Source organism: Muntiacus reevesi, chromosome X (genome assembly GCF_963930625.1).
Source record: "Muntiacus reevesi chromosome X, mMunRee1.1, whole genome shotgun sequence".
Taxonomy (NCBI): Eukaryota; Metazoa; Chordata; class Mammalia; order Artiodactyla; family Cervidae; genus Muntiacus; species Muntiacus reevesi.
This window is the reverse complement of record NC_089271.1, coordinates 48984449-48993598: the sequence shown is the minus strand read 5'-3', so window position 1 is coordinate 48993598 and position 9150 is coordinate 48984449.

Below are 9150 nucleotides of genomic sequence, written 5' to 3'. Positions count from 1 at the left end.
GAAAAGAGAGAGATTTGAGCAGGCAGGAGCCAAAAGACTGGGAGAAGTTGAACGCTGACTCATGCAGCCTAGTCCCTGAGGAGGTGGGAGGGGAGGGCCTGTGGGAAGGGACTGTACAGAAAGGACTTGGAGAGGGGACTGTAGAAGGATTCCAGACAGTGGGGAGGCCCCAGTAGAGCAGGGAGCCCATGATTTATGGTAGACCCCCTTCCCCATGGCAAAGTGCTCAGTAATCTTGTAGGAATGAAGATGAGTGTTAGTTTATTCCAAGGATTTGGTTCTGTTATTCGGTGGTGGAATAAGGACAAAACCAAGGGCAGTGAGTGTATGAGTCTGCATCTTTGTTACCGTGTCCACAGTGTAGGTTCAAAGAATGGAGAAAGAGATGGACCAGGGAACCCAGGCAGGCTTGGTGAGGAAGATGGAGCTTGAGTGACAGATTGGGAAACATTGCAGGGGTTTGTGGACAGGAGTCTCTGAAGTCTATGAACAAGACAGAAAGGTAAGTAAATATACTAAGTGCCTGCTATGTGTGGTGTTATAGCTGTCTGGGACGGAATGTTGAGAGAGCCAGAAGGATGAACTGAGGTACTAGTTCGATGGTCAGACAGTAGAATGATAAAGAAGACAGCAGAAAGAGCTCTGGGCAGTGGGAAGATCCATGGAATAGCTGGTTAAAAGGGAAGAAGATGATGGTTCCTAGAGATGAAGCAGGGTCAGTGGCCTGGTTGGGTTATCCATTTGGACAGTGGAATCACCCAGAATGGAGGCAGAAGTTGGGGTAGAGAGGAGCACTGTGAGCCAAGTGCCAGAGTCCCCTTATGTAGTTGAAGGTGTCCTCCCAGCTCTACTACCCACTAAGTCATGGGGCCCTCAGGCAGAGATCCACCGTTGCCCTGTTTTGGGGAGTATTTCCCTGGACCTTCCTTCCCAGGAAGCTCTCAGTATCTAATCCCCACATTACCAGACCCCTAAACTGGGACAGAGTCTTACAGACAATGAGACTCTCGTAATAGCTGCCTTTCCCCTCTTAAGACAATAAGCAGTAAAGAAACAAGGTTTATTGCTTAGGGAACAGGATCTAAAAAAGAAAAAACTGCACCAGGAGCAAGGAAGTTCCTTGCCTGTGGTCATGAATCGAGACCTGCTCTTGCTGCTGTGTTGAGCTGTTCTTCACTGGAAGCATTGATTCCATAGGCTGTGGTCACCTCAGGGGTTGGATAGTACCTGGGAGAGGCAGACAATGTCAGAGGCAGCTTAGACCTAGGAAGGATTCTATAGTGGGTGGGTACCATGTGCAGGGCACCCTCAGACTCCCAGGTGATGTCCATCTGAAAATGGGGGGTAATGTGAGGGGGTAATGGTGAGGGGTGGCAAGGAACTTGGGAACTGTGATTCTAATAAAAAGTGAGTTTAAAGTGCTTGATAAGAGATAAGGGTGAATCATAGTCATGAAGAACTCTGACCTTCCCACTTACCTTCCCTCCACAGACCACTGGGTTTGCAGGGCTCCTCACCTCTTCTTTCCTACAAGGCTTAGATTTTGACTGGACAAAGATGGGTTTTTTCTCACTACCTCAGGTGTAAGGATGGAAGGCATGTGAGGTGGGGAGGAAGAGATCAAATCTGGTTCAAGGCAAATGGGGAGTGGCCAGAACTAAAAAGAGGGAGTGCCAGGGGAAATGGGAACAGACTATGGTTCATGTTTTCATCTCCTTTATTAGCTAGGAGGCCACTACTGTAATAAATGAACTCCTACAGTCTTATCATTAAATTCCAAATAATTCTAGAATATATAATGTATTAATATTTCCCATTTGGCTAGGAGTGGGAAGAGCTCCAAAAGCAATTTCTCCATCTGTTTTTTTATTATCACCCCCAAGATTTTTTTAGACATTTTTGTCCCAGTTGCTACCCCCCATAAAATTGGAATACCACAAATATACTGTGCACCTATTTAATGTATAATGTATATTTGTACTTTATACAGAAAAAGGTTTTTACTCAATATAGGTTTTATAATGACTAAAATATTTAAAAGTCTAACAATTTAAGATACTATGAACAACTTTATAACTATTTGCTGATTAGCTTTAAATGTAACATTTACATTGTAATATATCAAACTACATATGTGAATCAGCAATTTATATAGCTATGTGATAATAGCAGTATAACCAATATTTTAAAATACTATTCAAAACTTATTTTCAGCAAAAGTAAAACATGAAATTTTAAATTAATTTCTTAAAAATGATTTTTAGTGTAATTAACTTTCAAATATTGCATGATATAAGAAAAATTTTAACTAGCTGCTGGGTATCCATTCAGGTCATATAATAAGCTCTCTTCAGTGCTTGACTGAAAGATCAATTGAATAACTTTTGTAGAATTAAATAAAAACTATTTTTAATTCTCAAAGCCCAGACAACACTTTGAGACACTGAGGAAATCTTCCAATCACAGCGATCTATTCGCCATGGTTTTATAGTACTGATTTTGCATACATTTTGTGTGTCTTCCTCATTGTTGCTCTTGTGAAACTCAAGAAAACCCAATAACAGAAATTATATACTAAAGAGTAAGATTCTTCAAGTAAGGTTGAGCTTTAGGGGGACACAAACTATGGTGAAAGTTTTCTGGGAATTTTTGTCCCCCACAAGGACAAATTTTCACTTCCTTATGGTTGATTACCCACAACTCCATCTGCCCTTTCCCCCTGCATTAATACAAGACCTACAGTAACATTTCACCTGAATTGAATAAACAAGACAGAATGAGTGCTAAGTTGCGGGGGGGGGGGGGGGGTGAGGAGAGGGAGGGAGGGAAAGGAAAGGAGGGAGGAAAAGAACAAGAAATAACTACCAGAGACCAACCATTTGTGAAAACAAAGTGAAGGGGATAACACTTTTATTTCTCCAAACTTACACTTACAAAAATGCCTTGCTCCAACATAATGCTATTAATTCATGTATAATTGCCATTCACCCATTTCCCAAATGGAGATCAACCCAAATCTTTTCACCTACTATCTCCAGCCTCGAGTCCATGAATTTTGGGTGATACCCTTTTTTCTACCTACCTTGCAACCTATTCTAGATATGCTGCAGGCTTTGAACTAGGTTGTACATTGAACCACCATGTCCTGTGTGTGTATGGCTGTTGTATCATTTGGATAATCTTTGGATCATCACTGAGTATGATGTGGATGAAGGTACCAAAGGAATTTCCTGGGACTCATATATAAGGTACATTAAGCCCACTCCAGTGGGTCCAGCAATCCTGAGCATGCTTTGTAGAATTAACTTGTGTGAGACCCTAGAGGTTGCTTCCACAATGACTGTGTGAAATCTGAGCTCTCAGAAGTCCTGTATTGGCTTGCCATAATCTACACTGACCTTTTACCACTGGACATGGTAGTGCTAGGGTCATGCTGTGAATCTCCTAGGCTCTAGATAGGCTCTTCCCTACCCCACCGTGAGGCAGATAGACTCCCTATTTCCCCTTGGTCGTTGGAATCACTCATCCCAGTCACATAGTGAACTGACACCCCTTTCTTGCCTATTGGTTCAATGTCATGAGGAACTCCAAATGGCCAGGTAGAAGTCTCAACTTGCTGTGAATCGAAATTGTTTTAACTAAGTGAAGTGATGAGAAGTGGCGTTCCCTCTTCCATCCTTTAGTTTCTAGACTTATGTATTCCTTTCATGGGAGAAAGAGCATCATATATTGGTTGCTGATTCACAGAATATGCTGAATTCTGCATAATGGCCTTCAAACTTCACAAAATGTTGTTTCCTAACTGTCACTAGATTGAAGTGTTTCATAGGCCATCCCACTCTTCTGCAAAGGCAGTTGCTTATGGGTGATGGTGTATGTGATAAGAACAGGTAAAGCCCTTGTCGTTAGACCATTTGTCTTACCTCTTTCACTGTGAAATGTGTTTCTTGACCAGAAGAAATATTTTATAGGATGTTTCAAAGATGTACAAGGTGTATAAAGTAATTAGAAAACCCAAGGATGATGGTTCTGGTAAAAGCACCAGGGGAGGCAAATCCATTCCAGAATATGTGGTTATTTCCATAAGGACAAATTGATGCCCAGTCCCTGATGGAAAAGGTCCATTGTAATCCCTCTGTCATCCAAGGACTTGTTGGTCTCCTAGGAAATGGTAACATATTGGGGTTTCTACTGTTGAAAAATTGGGCACTCAACAGTGTTAGTAGCCAAGTCAACCTATGTGAAGGTAAATCCATGTCAAACCCCTGAATAACATCCATCCCTTCTGCAATGGTAGTTTTGTTCATTGACTCATCTAACAAGCACTGGGATGTCTAGAGAAAGAGGTTGATGGATCTCCACAGGCTGGGTCATCATGCTCCCAGTAATAAGCATTCTCATGCAACACAAATATTCTCACACTCAGCCCATTCCAAAAGATCCATTCACTTACTCCTCATATATATGTAGGCAAAGTAATTTGACTGTGCCTTATAATAAGTGCTTTCCACGTATTTTGCTGCTTCCTTGTTATTGCTACCAGTTCTCCGATCTTGTTCCTTCCCAGCATCTGAACATCTGACAAGTTAATTGGCATTGATCAGAGCCCCGGGTAGGACACTTTCTGAATTAAGAGCTCAACCAGATGCACAGCTCCAACTTATGTCTCCTCCCTTCTTTACCTCCCATCAGGGTAACATTTCAGTAGGGCTGTTAACTTTCAGTTAGTTCCTACTTATCAGACAGTATCATCTGCAAATCATGCTCCTGGGTGTTTTCTTCTTCAGTAAACTGGTTTTTGAGACTTACCACAAGGGCCTAGAAGTGAGCTGAGGGAGAGGAAGCAATGTGACAGGAGTAGCTGTGAGGTTGTGCCCTCTCTAACTCGCTTTTGCTTTCAGGACCTGCTCCAGAGTGACTTTGAATATAACACTGCTCTTTGGTGGTGGAGTGCTGTTACTATCTGTCCAATGTTAGGGGCTGATAGGTCAGATGGCACCAAGCCTAGGATAGGCAGCTCAGTTTGCATGGTCACTTGGGGTCCCATGGTTATTCGTTCAAATAAGCCTCTACCAGGGCCTGTGATTTAACTTTATGAGCTCAATCATCAGGGGCCAGGAGCTGTTTCTCAAAAGGAGGGTAATTATTCAACAAAAAGCATGGCTTATGTTCCAAAACTATAGAGACTTGTGCTTTAATTCTCTGCTTGGGGCTTGTCACAGGTCTCATACAGCATCCCAATCTGTCACAGACACTCACTCAACTCACTCAGACATTGACTTGTTTATTTAACAAACATCTACTGGTAACTACAGTGTTCACGGCCTATGCTGGGTACTGGGGTGGCGTGTTCTCAAGACACAGCCCGTCCAGTGAGGGAAACAGTGACAGCACCAAAAGGAACCACTTAGGTTTTTAGGAGTGCAGATGAGCAACTGATTCACTCTTCTGCGGATAGGCATGTTTTTAATCACAAGTGAAGCATGAGGAACATCTGCACAAATGTACAGATACAGGCACACATTTTTATGTACAAATATAGGCATTGTGTCCACACATTCTAATTATGGATTATGAATCAGCAGTCAGTGTGCTCTGGTGGAAGGAGTCCTGATTGGGAGACAAGTGACGGGATTTAATCTACTCCGGCTCTCTTGCAGGGTCCCTATGTGGCCTGGGGCATGTCCTGGGCCCATCCTGGCTTCATATCTTCTGCCTGTAACATGAGAACAGCATTAAGTCACCCGGCCTGGTCTCTGTGAGTGTCACGTTAGATAGTGGACAGGGAGCACCCAGAGTACTTTGTGTCCCAGGAGACTTAATGTTTTCAGTAATTTGCCTTCAGTTTACCCACTATGTGAGCCATCTGTTTTTTAATAGCATTCTGATTGATGAACAGAGTAAATGTGAGAGACGAGGGGAATGGGTGAATGTGTGAGTAAAGAGTGGATGATTGTAATGTGAGTAATTGCATGAATGATTCAGTAAATAAGTGTGAATGAATGAATCACTGAGTGAGTTATCAGTAACCTTTTCCTATATATTCTGCTAAGAGATGCAGAGGCCACACTTAATTTCCTCTGGAATTATGACTGAGAATGGGAAGCAATGGGATGACAGTGTGAAAGACAGGCTGCCCCAGAGGATATCTCAGGCCCTATAGACCGGAGAAACACTGAGGCTGCCAGCCTTGCTTCAAACTTCATCTTGAGGCATTTGAAGGCCTCGCTGGCTACAGCAGAATCGCTATATGAGCTGTCCAAATATGGATTCCTGGGCCTCACCCTCCTGGAGTCTGCATGAGCAGGTTGTGAAAGGGCCCAGGAATCTATGTTTATAACAGATTTGTGAGTGAGCTTGATGTCCAATCATATTGGAGAACCAGTGATCTGGGCTAGAGGCCTCCTCTGAGGGACGAGTGGACAGGCACAGAGAAATCATCCATGTTATGTGGCCACTCTCACTAAACTGTTTTGCTTCGAAGGTCCTACCTAATTTGACCCTGCTCACCCAGACAGACAGCATGGAATGCGGAGCGGGGATACACAGACATAGACCAGGGTTCAAATCTCAGCTTTGACCTTCTGTGAAGGTGAGGCAGCAGGCAAATCGCTCACTGGCCCTCCTTCACTTGTGCCATCTGCACAATGAGCATGCACAATCTATGGCCCAGGACTACTGTGAGGATTTGAGAAAATTCCTCCCCGCAAATCACTGGTACCCAGTAATGAAGAACTAATGATAATTGTAATCCTTAGCATTATCAAGCACTTACTAAGATCCAAGTATGGTTCCAAATGCTTTACATAAATGATCTCACTGAATTTGCACCAACTTTATCTATGAAAGAGGAGCTATTATCCTTCCCATGCTACAGATGAGGAGACTGAGGTGTAGAGAGTGTGAATAACTTGTCCAGGGGCCCACAGGCAGCAACTGAGTCCTTGCACTCTTTTTAAACCCTAAGCCATAAATGGAAGCTGCCTCCTCCACCCCTTCTCCTTAAGGGTTAAAACAGAGGGGAGAGCCAATCCTGTGGAGATCAAACAGAACAAAGACCTCTGAAAGGAAGGAAGTCAAGGGAATGTATGTAAGCAGGCGCCTCAGAGAGTATGGGGGCTCAGTTTGCCCCTAAGCTTCCTGACAGCTGTAGCAAGAAAGGGGGTGGGGAGCAGAATTCCCTAGTTTCCATGTTCGGGGAGGGGGGGGGCGGGGGGCGGGGCGGGAAAGTAGGCACAGAGGCATATCTAAACGGACATTTGTCTTGGACTGAAATTCCAGAAGAGTTGATCTTGTGGCCCGCTCAGCAAACATCCGGGACCATAAATTCATCTGTGATTTCACGAGGTGCTCAAAGGCTTCTTCACACACGTGATTCTGTGAGAGTCAAAAGGCAGAGGGGGGAAAAACACATGAAATTCTATCTAGAAGAGAACCTTGCTAGACTGTAAGTTCCCACAGCAGTAAGGGGTGTTGGGGGAGACAGAGGCCCTGTCTGTGTATCTGTCTCTCTGTGCAACACACACCCCAGGGTTTCTCCGGGAGGAGATCCAGGCTCATGAGGACATGAGACTCCTCCAGAGCCTGGGCTCCAGGATGGATGGCAAATGAGCCAGGCTGAAGTTGTGAGTGATAGCCAGACTGCCAGAGCCTGGGAGCTGAGTGGGGGCTGGGTCTGTCAGGCTGGACTTGCTTGGAAGAGGCAGAGTAGAGGGAGCTGATTATAGGTTTGGGAGAAGCATGTGGTATTTGGGCAGGTGGGGTGGGAGCGTTGCAGGCAAAAGGAGCAGCAGGTGGTGCAGAGCTCACTTCTCACCCTCCCTAGATATTGCCCCTTTTGATGTCCCTTTACTTGGCTTTCTGCCTGATGAACTCTTCATACCATCACCCATGCCGGTGAGGCTGACTCTCTCCCATCCACCAGGATTGAGAGGGGAGAGACCTGTGTCCGAATTACCTTCTGTCCAACACTGCAAGACAAGTCTGCCTTCTCCAGCTCAGGGATCATAGCCAACGCTGTGGTCCAGTATGATGTAGCATTGGAGGATATCATAGGAGACGTGCACGTGAGAGGGCCAGCAGAATGGAAAGTGGGCTCAGGAGTCAGGCAGTCCTGGGAAACAAGGCGCTGGCCTCCACGAGCTACTTGTTTGTTTCTCCCTGGGGATCAGTGAGGACTAGTGCACACAGACAAGATGGTGTGTAGCAACACAGGACTTCACAGCGGGGAGGCATATGTGCCCCAAAGGCTTAGAGACCAGGAACTTGAATTCAATAAACTGAACTGAACTCCAGGTAAACACACTCCTAAGTGAAGCAAGCCATAGCCCACTCCTAACCAGTCCTTTTAGGAAGGGAAATATTGGCCAGTGATTAGTCTCTCATACTTTCTGCAGCTCTGATACTCTCGTGTTCTCTTGGGCTTTCTGGATGTCTCTACATTTTAAAAAGCCTTTTAGCTTCACCTGAGCCGTTTGCCTAAACTGGGAGCCCTTAAATTCTGAGCTCATGCACTCACAAAAAAAATTGCCGAGGTCCCATCCTCTTCCAGAGGAGTAGAGGCTGATCCGGGACCCTTGTCTTGACAGCAATTGTGTGGCAGCCTGAGATGTCTGGTCCCAGCCTGCTTGTTCCACAGCACCTCTCACTGCCTCCAGCACACAAACCATCCTGCAGCTGCCCCACACCATGACACACCACACACCATTGTCCCAAAGCACCTGAACCTGCCAAACATCTGTGCCTGAGTATGTGCTCCAACTATCTGCCACCTTGGGAATGTCTTCTCCTTCCCGTCTCCACTGGTGAGTGTCCTCCTCATCCTTGAAGATCGTGCTTCAGGGCCACTTCCATGGTGACCCCACCTCACTTACAATTCCTCTCTCTATTCTGGGCTAATATAGTGCTTTGGTCACACCTTTCTTCATACAGTTGCTTATTCATTCATTCATATGTGGACTCACCTCCACCAAGCAGGAAACCACCTCTAGCCGCATCCTGCCTGCACTGACTCCTGGAAATCAGGGCAAATTGGATGCAGCTCCTAGTCGCTCTTTGGAATGTCCCATCCTGAGGTAGCCAGATACATAGAGTTGGAGCCATCATAAAAGGTGCTAAGTGCTGTGTATAAACCTGTGATGGGTTATGTAT